Below are 12,374 nucleotides of genomic sequence, written 5' to 3' on the forward strand. Positions count from 1 at the left end.
GACACCTCTTCTAGCTGATTCTCACTGCCCAGCCAAACCCCATCCCTAGATGTGGCAGTGGAGAGGTGAAAGGTCCTTATGTGCCATGACGCTTTTTACACACCCACCCCACCTTGCCTGGATCCACTCCTGGCTGCCAGCCATGTTGCTAATGGGTCCTTAAGCTGCTCTTCCATCATGCCTGAAATGATAAGCTGCATGGAGAAGTGTGGCTGTCTCCCAGCCCAGGCAGGGCAAAGCAGGATCTAAAACATCCAGCAAAACCAATTCATCTGGGATGAAGCCTTCAGGGAGCTAAATCAGCTCTTTAGCCTCAAGAGACATCTTGCACTCCCAACCCCATCCCATTTCAATATTCCACAAAGCTCTGTCCTCTGCCCAAGACTGCAAAACCCAGGTGATCTGAGCTCCAGACAGTGCCTGGTAATCCCACCTCACTAGGGATTTCAGCAGACTGAGTCCTGGTGCTCAGGATGGAGCAAGGGGAAAATGGGGCCACCGGTAGCGCGGCCGGCAGGCAGATGGCCGAGGGTGGCAGGATCTCAACCTGGTGCAAATATGTGGCACCAATTATGGATGGTGAGGATGAGGATGAGCAGATAAAGCAAAGCCTTTCAAAGCCTTCATGAAGCATCTTGTCACACCACAACCCTGACCCTGGCCCTGCAAATCTTACTGTGGGCAGGGCTGGGGCCCCGCGGGCATCTCTCACGCTGCTCTTACCGAAGGGAGAAGTTAGGAAGAGGTGTTTTTCTATTCCAATTTGTCAGTGTGGGGCAAAAGGGGTTCAGGCCCCAAAGGGTTTGGTACCACACTGGCTTTTATTACTTAGGACACCAGGGATTTGCTCCTCATTTGATCCTGCTGTACATCACCCCTCCCTCTCCTTACGCTCCATGCAGAGGGTATGGATCTGCTTTGGGTGCATGGTCCCACTTGTCCCCACCCCGAGGGTGAGGGACAAGCCACAGCTGTTCAGTGTCCTGCCTGCAGCCTCTCAGGGATGAGGACAAGGGCTGACAGGCAGAGCAGGGGCTGGACTAGCATTTGCCAGGAGTTGGGGAGGTGGAGAGGAAGCAGGTGGGGAAGCATCCGTGCTCCCTTCTCACCTCGTGCCCCATCAGATGCTGCTCCCAGGCACAGGGATGTGCCTCACGTGTGCTCCAACATGCCATGGGATGAGGAGCCTAGCTGGGGAGCACTGCTGCAATTGCCACCACTGCCCCCCCGGAGCAGGAATGGCTTGGGCTACCACTGCTCCATCCCAGGACTGACCACAGTGGTCCCCTCCTCCCCTACTCCTGCACCATTTGCCTCCTGCCTTCCTCCCACTCCTCCCAGTGACTGGGGAGGATGAAGAGGAGCAAGCAGACAGGATGATGAACAATGAAGCAGCATTTTGGGGAGGATTCAGCTATCCAGACTGGGAAAAACCTTGGTGCTGGTGTCCAACTCTGTCTCCAATCCTCCAGCTCACAGCTTCCACCCCTGTGTGGTCCTTGTGGCAAAGAGCCCATTGGCAGTTCAGGGTGAGCAACAATCTGTGACACTGGGTAAGCACACAGTAAAATGGCAGCTGGTATTGAATGGGGACAAATGTGGTTTTTCCTATTTTCTTCTTTTCACAGTGTTTATAATGTGCCCCAAGTTACCCCCTCCCTGGCATGAGAGTTTGGAGTTACCAGATGGTCCAAGAGGCACAGGTTAAAAATCATTTGGAAAAGAGGAGCCTGTAAAAGGGAGAGCATCATTACAACCCTCTACACATCCATAATTCATGGAGTACATTTCTGCTCTCCCTGTCTCAGAAGCATATAGCAGGACTGGAAAATGTTCAAAAAGCAACAGAGACAGCCAAGGGTCTGCTATGGCTCTTACAAGGGAGTGTATAAATAGTCTGGCACTTCCGACTGGGGCAGGATTTGTGGCTCAGGGGCTTCATATTTAATAGCCCATGATGCAGTTTTCCATTGCTGCCTGGAAGAGCACTTTGGGCAAGAATTACTGCCCACGCAGCTTGTTCTCCTGGCAGGACCGACAAGCCCAGCTCTTGAGAACAGAGGTGCTGCGTGGTCCAGCACAGGCAGTGTGACACAGCTCCCACCTGGCCCACTGCCCATCACGGTGGCCTCGTGCCTGTGCTTGGCAGCTGGCTCTACCACGGAGGTAGGTCCCATCACAGCAGCTCCTCTCTTCCCCAGCTCTTCCAACACTCGATGTTTTCAATAAGCGGGTTGATTTGGCTCTTAAACACCTGGAGCATCATGAGTGGCTCCGTGTGTGGAGCCAACTTCAATATGAGTCAACTCCAGAAAAAAAGCAAAACAAAAACAACCAAACCAAAACAACAACAACAAAATAAATCAAGCAAGCAAAAATTTGGGCTGGTGAGTAAGGAAAAGGTGAGGAACTTCCACCCGGGGGTGTGCAGGACACCCAGCTCCCTTCACATCGGTCTGGCTCCACCTCGTGGATGTCCATCTGCTGCTTCTGGCCACCACGGGGTTTTGTGGTAGCACATCTGCAGAGGTCTTTGGTATCCAAATGTGGTTCATACCAGTGGGCTGGACACTCTGTGGCAGGGAGGACTTCGGCCACAGCTTGTTTCCCAGAGCTTCTCTCTGCTTTGTGCTGACTTTCCTGGGAGATGTGTCACTGACTCCAAGCCTCCCACTCCGGGGCAAGCTGTAGGAAGAGGGAGACCACTGACCCCACCTACTCCTGTGCTCCATTGAGAAGAGAGCTGGGGCTCCACTAATACCCCCGAGCCTCAGAGCCCTCCAGCACTGAGCTCCCAGCCTCTTACAAGGCACTAACACTGGAATAAGCTTTTAAGTGGCTTCTGAAACCATGAGCCAATTGCTGAATTAAAGGCTCTCAGCACTACAGGGGAGGCTCCGTCATCCTCTTATCCTTAACCATGGCAGTAACTGTCTGTGTTATTCCACAGGTGCCCATGGACTATTCCCAACCACGGGGCACCTACACAGGTTCTTCTGTCCGGAGCAATCCTGAGGAAGGCATCCTGCCTAGAGGAAGGTGTCCCTGCCCATGGCAGGAGGGTGGAACTAGATGGTCTTTAAGGTCTCTTCCAACCCAAATCATTCTATGGTTTCTTGGCCACCTTTTAGAGAGGCAAGCAATAGGACCTCAGAGGCTCAGATTTTGGAAGGAGGGTGCACCCACTTCATTGCAGAAGCCGGAGATCTCTCCTGCGTTGAAGGGCTGGGTGCTCACCTGGCTGGTGCTCAGCCCTCCGGCCAGGAGGGGGTCAGCCAGTGCACGGGTAAGACAGGGCAAAAGATGCAATATGAGGTTTTGTTTCAGCTGACAGTGGAGCCAAGGTGAGGGGCAGAGCTGGGAACTTGTCTGGAGTACAAGGAATCAGCCATAGCATCCCATTTAGAACTCTTCTTAGCTTAATATAAATAAAATCATCCTGGACAGAACAGGCAGCAAATGAGGCCAGAAACCATGAGCTCCCACAATAGTGGCTCAGCACAGCTGTACCCCTGCACTCCAAGCTGATCATCCATTGTTCTGCCATAAATTTTACTGGGATTCCCAAAGGGACCTGATAAAAGGCCTTCAAATGGCACAGCCAGGCCAGCCCTGTACCAGCCTGGGCAGCATCCCCAGGCCTGGCACCCTCCACGTGCTGCTCCCTGCAAGGATGAAAGAGGATCTGCCAAGGGTGACCTGCACCCAGGCTTGCAGGAATCTCTTTTAAAAATTAATCTCTTGGTATCTTGGCCACCTTGGACCCAGGAGAGGGCAGCAGCAGCCCAGGCTGCAGCCTCAGCTACCCTTTCCAAAGCTCCTCTTCATCTCCTAAGCCACTCAGAGACAGCTGAGAAAGAAAAGTAGTGTATGGAGTGAAGAGCAAAAACCCAGTGGGTGAGCTAGTGGTACTCTCCTGGGCTTCAAAATTGTTTGCTTTCAAGATGGAAGCAGAAAGAAAATCTTTCTTTGAAAACCTACTGGCGTGCCAGGGCTTTCCATGGCAGTCTTTCATTCTTTTGCTATCAGTGGTCCCTATGGATGCTTGTCATGGCACCAAAAAGTAAGGTGGTGATACTGGGAATGTTCCCAATAGAGGTGGAAGGAAAGTACATGCAGTGTGTGCCCATCACGCTGCTGCAGAGATGCTAAAAGCCTGTGAGATTCCCACTGTGGAGCTCTTATGGCTTCACTCAGAGCACTCCAGGGAGATAAAACAAGATTAGCAGCACTCCACGGGCAGGCTGATTTTGTTGTCCCTGAAGGAACAGGAAGGGGAAGGCTGGAAATAGGGGAATTTTTTACTTGTCCACCTTGGCACTCCACACACAAGGGCTCCCCCCCCCAGCTCGGTGCACTGCTGAACACTGTGAAACTCAGGCTCCCCATTTCCACTGGCAGCATCTCAGGTGTAGGTCAGCACCTCCCGGGGAAGCTGTGGCCTTTCCACCCAGCCAGGCTGGCAGCATCCTCCTGCCTTTCCCGGATGAGCTCACCGGGATGAGTCACGGAGCAGGTGAGTGGGAGGAGGACATCCTTAGAGCCGCGCCGAATTCCTACAGTGCATTCCCAGCCACCTGCTTTGACAACAGCCAGCCTGTTGTGGAGCCAGCCTGGGGTTTGCTGAGGCAGTTCCATTTCTGCCTGGGTTGGCCTGCCCCAAGGCACACGGGCGGCAGCGTGCCCCACTCCTGACTCAGAGCATACAGCTGAGCCCCCAGCCTGTGGCCTCTGTTCTCAGCAGGGCTCAACTCATGCTTTTTTGTTTTTTGTTTTTTTTTTCAGTTCACACCCTCTGAAATCAGAGAAGTGCAAAATTATTGCTTACCAAAGCTGTTCTCCTGAAATGAGTCATGAAAGAAGGAGCTTTGTCACTCTACCAGACACAGCCCCGCTGCTTCTCTAAATTGGATGGCACCAGAGAACAGCCTGCTCCTCCCTTTGGGCTTCAACCCACCTGCACCCAGTGTTACCAGCCTCCATCCAGAGCCTGGAGGGAGAATCTCCTGCACTATTCCCATCTCATCAGACAACCAGCCCTTTGCACCCCATTTTTGGGTGAAGCTCTGCATGGTGTGGTAACATTTTGATGAGGCCATGCTTTGTACCAGGCTAGCAGCTTGTATAAGGAGCTACCACTGTGTGCACAACTCCTGCAAAATAGATCTCTTATTCAGAAAACTGCTCAGCCAGTCAGTGTAGCCTTCTCCATCCATCCATCCATCCATCCATCCATCCATCCATCCATCCATCCATTCCTACCTCCCTGGTGGCACCAAGGCAGAAGCTGTGAAAGGAAGGAGCAGAAACACCATTTCCACACCCAATGCTGTGTCCATACCAGCTATTGAGAGACATAAAAAATTCCAAAGCCAAGGTCTGAACCTACAAGGGCCACCAGATTTATGCACTACATACAACCACCTTCCTTTTCCCCCCTCAGATGATGTCTCATGCCCTAAGTCAAATAGAATGGTGTATTCTTGGTGCCCTAGAAAAGCCAGCCCAATATCAGGTATCTTCATGCAATTTGGAATTTAGTCCCTTACCTTGAGGTTTTGAACTTCTCCTTCCCAGTATGAAAGGTAGTATTCTTTGGAAATCACTACCAGAGAAGGGAGGCAGACATGGGTCTATAGGAAATGTCCCTTGTGTCCAGTGCAGGACCAAGAGTACATCTTAAGCCAGAGCTACTTTCCATGACTGCTCTTAGCTCCTTCTGTGGTCTGGAGCTGACCTAGCCCCAAAAAAGCCTCACTAAGGTGCCTCTTGTTCACCTCCAGCCAGTTGTGGGCAGCTCACAGAAAGCTGCAGAGCACAGATCCCTGAATTTTCTTTCTTCTTTCTTGTCTCTCCTCTGCAAAGACTACCCAGACAAACCTTGGGAAGGAGCCCGTGGCCTGGTTATTGTGCACCTGGCTCTCAACTTTCCCTCCAATGAAGCTTGCAAGAAGTGCACATCTCTCACGTGGGGCAGCCCGTGCCCAACTTCTCCCAAGTCCAGCAGCTGTTGGATGGAAGCAGGTATGCCTCCTGTAAGATTTGCTGGCTTCTCTCTCTCTTTTTTTTTTTTTTAAGCGATAAAGCAAACAGATTCCATCCATCAGGTGAGATGATTTGACAAGATCTGGCCTGATTATTTCATTTTTCTTTAAAATTGCTGCTCGTTTGCAGCACTGTTGAAACATGTTGGAGGCAGCACACCTGCAGGCAGCCTGAAAGCAATGCCCACAGAGCCGAGCCTGTCAAAATGAACTCATAGCTTTGTCATGGAAGAGACACCAATGGACAGGATCAGCACAGTGATCATGATTTGAAGCCTGGGGCATGGTATGGTGAAAAATCTTGTAGGTGAAAAGAATCTGGGAAAAGCAGCAGAGGCGTGGGAAGGGAGCTGAGAAGCAGAGCTCTGTGGGCACCACACATACTTTACAGCTCCAAAGCTGCCAGAATGGCATCACCACCAACAGTGGCATCATCACCAGGAATGGCATTGCCCCCACTAAAGACATCACCTGGACTTTCTTAGTGCCAAAACCATGAGCCCAGTGTCAGAACACGGCCTTGGCTCTTGCTTCAGCAAACACAGCCCGTCCCAGCCTTCAGAAGAGCAGTGGTCACTGAACAGGAATCCTGTTGCATGGATCAGCCACAGGCAGGCCTTGGAGATGTCCGACATTCCCACTGGGTGCCGCTCGTTGTGACAGAGGTGTCAGTCTGGAGCGGGTTTATCTTTAGCCTGCTTCCCACAGGAAACAAAACTCCACCAACCCCGCTCGGTCTGTCTGTCAAACCCTACTGCCCACAACTTTTGAACAGTGGCTCTTTTGATAGACCTTTTCTTTTGTGGGGGAGATACAGCTCCAAAATATGAACACCCATGAGCGTCAGGGAAAGAGGCAGCTGGGTAGAGGTGGAAATCTGTCTCCTCCCAAAGTCACGGAGATGCTGCCATCTGCCCACCTGGCACTACCACCTTCAAGTACCCACGTGTTGAAAAACCCTCCTGGATGTTGATCCCATGCTGGGCTTGAGACACCAGCATCAGAGCTGCTGGGAGGGATGCTCCCCAGCACAGGGATCCTACACTTCTGGCACATCTCCTTCCCTCTCCTGGTACAACTGTGTGGCCATGGTTAGGAGAAGGCATCCTTTGTGTGCAGGTAAACACAAACAGGAGGAGGAACGTGGGTATTTGCCCCCCAGGGAGCCTGGGAGCCTGCAGCAGCTTCAGGCACCTGACTTCCTTCTTAAAAGATTGTCTTCACTGTCCTCCCACTCACCTTGCTCCACAAACTGCTTGCTGAGGCATTCTGTGCCAGACCTGAGCTCTCAGCCTTTAGGAGACACTGGTTTTGCAGATTATTATACGTTAGTTCACATAAGAAACACATTCTTTCCACTTTTCAGCTCAGAATATCTCAGCAGTGGATACTTTCTCCCAGTTTTCCATGTGGCAGCACCTGGACCAGACCCTTGGTCAAGCTCTTGGGTCTGTTGCACTTTCATCCCATTGGGGTACAATGGAAATGTTAAGAGGAATGAGATAATAAGCAAAATCATTCCTGATTTAGCCAATAATGCAAGGATGCAGTAGTGGGGTAAGCCCAGGCCAGGAGGAAATGGAGGTTTCCAACCCCCACAGGTGTATCCAAGCTTCACCCTCTTTACTGAAGACCTGTGCAGATCCAGCAGCACTGTAGCACTATAATGCCAATTTTACTCATGTGCAACATCTTCCAGCCACAATCTGGGTGACCAAACACACAGCTGTAAGGGCTTGGTGGGTTGGGAGTGGTGCATTTGGCCCAAAATCTTTCTGTTTTGAGGGGAAAGGAAGAAATCTATTGCCTCCAGCAAGCAACAGAAGAAAAAGGCCAGCCTTGATGCTGTGGAGTATTTCAAGCATGGGTATCAATAACCACACCTGGCTACAAGCACCAGCTGTGCCCAAAAGGGGACTTTCTTCTATGAATTTATGTCTCTCAGCCTTGAAATATTATTCTCCTGCTGTCTAAAGCACTGGAGTATCCAGACATAGAGATATTTCTCTTACTCCTACATTCATTATCTAAGCACATTTCCTCTGAGACAAGACCAGGCCAAGCACTGTGGGATTTTTGCAGCACTACCCTGGTTTTTGTAACTCGGTGCATTCAGCCAGACGCCAGCAAAGCAATCCACCTGAAGTGTAGATTTGTCCACTTCCAACCTGGCACAAGGAAGGTAGCCACCAGCAGTGCCCTCCTGACACATGGGTGCCAGGGTGAGAGCAGTGCCATGGGAGGAGCAGTGTCCTGTAGTGCTGGAAAATGACTGGATTTCTCTAAAATGCCCATCCCTCTGTTTTGGCTGTGGGCTAAACACACCTTCTGGCACTAACAGCATCATATCCAAAGCCCCCTGTTTCCAGGACTGGCTGTGTACCTTTGCTCAGAGCATTTGGCTCAGTAGCTCTCTGGCCACGATAAATCATAATTCCACTCATGAGAGAAACAAGGAGAGCCTGCTCTCCTGACATGACAGGTTGGTATTTCCAGAAGTAATTTGGAAACCAGAAAATTACTCAGTGTGCAGCAGGAATTAAAATTAAACATAGGCTGGAATATTTTTTTGTCTCCTAAATTAGGAGGATCTCCCTCTGTCTGGAAGTAGTACCTTAAGTGAGAGTAAGGATTTAATAAGAGTTACTGCAAGTGAAAGAACTTTAAGATCCAGCTGACACCAAGGTTTGGGTCTAATTACATTGTCTTCATGAGGAAATATTGCATAGCATCCTTGCTTGTCTTCTCTGTAACAGTCTTCAGCAGATATTTCATGGATTACAGGATGAAAAAGTATCATTAGAGGGCAAATTTAGATTTGATATTAGAAGGATGGTGAGGCCCTGGCACAGGTTGCCCAAAGAAGCTGTGGCTGCCCCCTCCTTGGAAGTGTTCAAGGCCAGGTTGAACGGGGCTTGGAGCAACCTGGGCTAGTGGCTGCTACCATTGCAACACCACTGCCAGCATCCCAGCCTCCCAATATCCCAACATCCCAGTATCCCAGTGGGGTGGGCAGAGGGCAGAGGTGGAGGACGTAGCTGGAGGACCAGCAGCCGCTCTTGAGGCTGTGCTGGCTGAGTGGTGGCAGAGAAAAGCAGGAAGAGAAGCTGAAGTGGGAATTATCAAAAATGGACACAAGTCTGTTCTTGCATCCACTTTGCTTTCTGGAGCATGGTGTTGGCTGGGAAAGCAGTGTGGCTGCAATCCAAAGGGCACAAACCCCAGATTTCATTTAGAGTTTGAGTTTGTGTGGATAACTCCACTCCATGGCTTCAGCTGCACTCACAAATCCATGTTTGTACCTGCAGAAGCAGCATCCCAGGCCTGGAAAAGCAGTCCAAACTCTGCTTCCTTCTAACGTGCCTTTTTTTTCTGGTTTGTTTAGTTTTTTCAAGAATTGCAACAGTGCCTCCTTTATTTAATGGCTTTATTTTTAGTACTTTATAGGACACACACCATCAGGGAGCTGGAGCTCTTAATTACAAACATTTCAGCATAATATGGACCATCTTGCTGTGTGGTGGATCTCCTCAGCATCGTGCTGATGCCTTGGAGGCCTTCCTGCCTGTGAGCATTGGGGCTGGCTGGTAGAGGCTGGAACTACAGGGAGAAGGGTAATGTTTAGGTTCCCAGACTGCTTTTTGAGTCAAATAATGTATTTTCAGCAGGTTGAACTGTTACTAAAGGAGGAGATGAAGGTGTCAGGCTTTTTTCCAAACCTACTCCTTATGTTCTCTCAGGAGTGCCTGGAGAACAGGCACATTTGCAAATGTTTTTCCCCTTTTAGAGCTGTTTTTGTCAGTCTTCTGTGCACTCTTGACACTCCTGCTCCTGGAAATAAGGCGGGGAAGCTGGTGCCTGTAAATCCCATTTGTCTGTGCTGTGCTGTGTATATACACCTCTGTCTGGGACCCAGTGGCCCCTTGAGACAGCGACGTGCATGAGAAGTCTGCAGGGACATGACCCTGGGATTTTCCCCAGCTCCTCAAGCTCCAGACTGTGGGAATCAGCATCAGAGGCTGCCCACAGCCTCCCCAGGAGAGGCTGTTGCTCTCTATTACACCAGGCTCTTACAGCAGGCGAAGGCCTGCCCCCTTCACCTGCCCATTTTACAGGGGCAGGTTAACCCTGCTCTGCTCTCTCTGCCTCTCATGAGCTGGCAAAGGCCACTTTCAGGAGCTGTCAGCCATGCAAAATGGGATTAATCATAGAACCATGGCACGATTAAGGTTGGAAAAGCCCTCTAAGATCATTGAATCCAACTGATAGCCCAGCACTGCCAAGGCCACCACCGACCCATGTCTGCCATGTATCTACACATCCTTCAGATCCCTCCAGGAATGGTGACTCCACCACTGCCCTGGGCAGCCTGTTTCAGTGCTTGAACACCAGTGAGGAAATTTTTCCTAATGTCCAACCTAAACCTCTCCCTCCCACTGAGGAAGAGGCTGTTTGGTCTCACCCCACCCAACATGAGTTTGATTGGTTTACCTGCATAGGTGACTATTCTCAAAGTGCCCACCCAACCTCAGAGAGTCCTGTTTGCCAAGGCAAACCCAACCCAGTAAGAAAGAAGAAGTGATTTGTCAGCATCACCCAGAGATTTAACACAGCCATGTCCCTGCAGCATGTCCCACCTTCCTGCGAGCCCCACACCTCCTCTGCACAGCCACAGGTGCTGGGGAAAGCAGCTCCCTCAAAGCACCCAGGGGAGATTGTCTTCTCTAGAGGGCAGGGATGATAAATCAGCATGGAAGAGCCAACACATATTTACATATTTACACCAATTTACAGAATCACAGAATGGTTAGAAGGGATCCTAAAGACCACCTCACTCCAACCCCCCTGCCATGGGCAGGGTTGCCTTCCACTAGACCAGGTTGCTCCAAGCCACATCCAACCCGGCCTTTACAGCCAGGATTAATCAGAGAGGCTGTTTTGTGCTATCACTTTTGTACAGAATTGCTGCAACCACATGCAGTGATGCCCTCCCTGCACTTTGAGACTCGTGTGCTGGGGCACTGCTGAACCTTGACCCCCCTACGCAGCTCTGTGCCTGCCACTGACTCACTACAGACTCACTTCATCTAATTTTCATCACACAGCACAACCATGGGGTTTTGGTCTGGATTTGGCTGAGCTGTCTTTTGCTATCTCAAAGTGCCACCAGTGAGTGCCAGCATCTTCTCCTTCTCCTCTGAGCAGCTTCAACACAGGCCTGGTCCAACCCCTCGGTCTGAGGCTCCTGGCCACCCAAGGGGCATACAAAATTAGGTGAACCCATGCAGCCTGGCACTGAGAGCCTGGGCTGGATATTCACTATTTTTTCCCAAGCATTGAAAACCAGGATTGTGTTCTGTAAGTTAAACTTTAAATCTGTAATCGGTTTGTGCTTGGAGGCCGTTGTTCCACCTTCCACTGTCAGTGCCACTGTAGCAGCTCAGGATCCTGCCTGCCTGCCTGCCTGTAGAGCTGCCACTGCCAGGAGTCCCTGTCCCAAAGCCAGCCTGTCCCAAAGCCAGCACCGTGAGCACCAAACCCCTGGGGAAGGCAGAGCCTCCCTCTACAGAGTCAGCCTGGGAGTGACAGGCCCTGCAAATGCAGAGGCCGACTGCACTGTCCTGTGTTATCCCAAGAGGCTGGAAAATCACCCTGTTCACTCCCTTGGTTGTTCCACTCTTCCTTCTTTGCTTGGTTTCTGGTCATGGGATGGGGATGTTCAGCTCCACACATGGTAACAGGGCAGGGAGGGTCATGCACATGTCTTACTTCCTTCAGACAAGTCACCCACTATTTCACTCCCTCACAGCCTGAGGACATCACTTCGAGAAGTTTCTGGAGTAAATTGGAGGCACTTTGTTAAATCTTTCAAGGGAAAGATAGCAGGATTAAATTCCACTTTTGATATAATCCTTAACTCTCTCTTCAAGGGAAGTGCAGCTTTGCCTCCAGCCCTGGCTGGTGCCTCCATGCTGAATCACTCTGATCCCAAAGTAAATAAAACTCTTTGAAAAAGGGCAAATGTTTTCTCAGCTGCTCTTCTTCCCTTCAAAAACGGGGCTGAGTGAAATTTTTATGTCTGCAGACAGAAATATATGCAGTCAACAAATGCTTCTTGCTAGGAAGCTGTCTCCACAAGATAACTGGGTTTTGGAAAGTACACTGAGAATCCATGGGATACTCCCGGACCACACTGCTCTCCTTACAGCTTTCACTTCTCCTCTCCTTCAGTGCTTTACATTTTATGAACTCCTAAATGAGCTGATTTAAATCACTGCACATTAATCTTGGCATGTAGACAGTTCAGGCTCCTGGTGTCCTCAAGACTTT

The sequence above is a fragment of the Coloeus monedula genome, assembly GCF_965178545.1.
Source record: "Coloeus monedula genome assembly, chromosome: 10".
NCBI lineage: Eukaryota > Metazoa > Chordata > Aves > Passeriformes > Corvidae > Coloeus > Coloeus monedula.